The following is a 456-nucleotide window of genomic DNA, read 5'->3' on the forward strand; positions in this document are numbered from 1 at the left end:
TGCTTCGATAGCTCAGTTGGTAGAGCACTTGCCCGCGAAAGGCAAAGGTCCCGAGTTCGAGTCTCGGTCGGGCACACAGTTTTAATCTGCCAGGAAGTTTCATATCAGCGCACACTCCGCTGCAGAGTGAAAATCTCATTCTGGAAACATCCCCCAGGCTGTGGCTAAGCCATGTCTCCGCAATATCCTTTCTTTCAGGAGTGCTAGTTCTGCAAGGTTCGCAGGAGAGCTTCTGTAAAGTTTGGAAGGTAGGAGACGAGGTACTGGCAGAAGTAAAGCTGTGAGTACCGGGCGTGAGTCGTGCTTCGGTAGCTCAGTTGGTAGAGCACTTGCCCGCGAAAGGCAAAGGTCCCGAGTTCGAGTCTCGGTCGGGCACACAGTTTTAATCTGCCAGGAAGTTTCATATCAGCGCACACTCCGCTGCAGAGTGAAAATCTCATTCTGGAAACATCCCCC

At 52.2% G+C, this 456-nt stretch overlaps 1 non-coding gene across 1 annotated transcript; it reads left to right on the forward strand.

Annotated features, from left to right (window-relative positions):
- On the forward strand, nt 1–75 carry Trnas-cga. Its single transcript has one exon. It is a non-coding gene; the product is annotated as a tRNA-Ser (tRNA).
- The last annotated feature ends 381 nt before the right edge of the window (nt 76–456 follow it).

This window comes from Schistocerca piceifrons, chromosome 3 (genome assembly GCF_021461385.2).
Source record: "Schistocerca piceifrons isolate TAMUIC-IGC-003096 chromosome 3, iqSchPice1.1, whole genome shotgun sequence".
Classification (NCBI taxonomy): Eukaryota; Metazoa; Arthropoda; class Insecta; order Orthoptera; family Acrididae; genus Schistocerca; species Schistocerca piceifrons.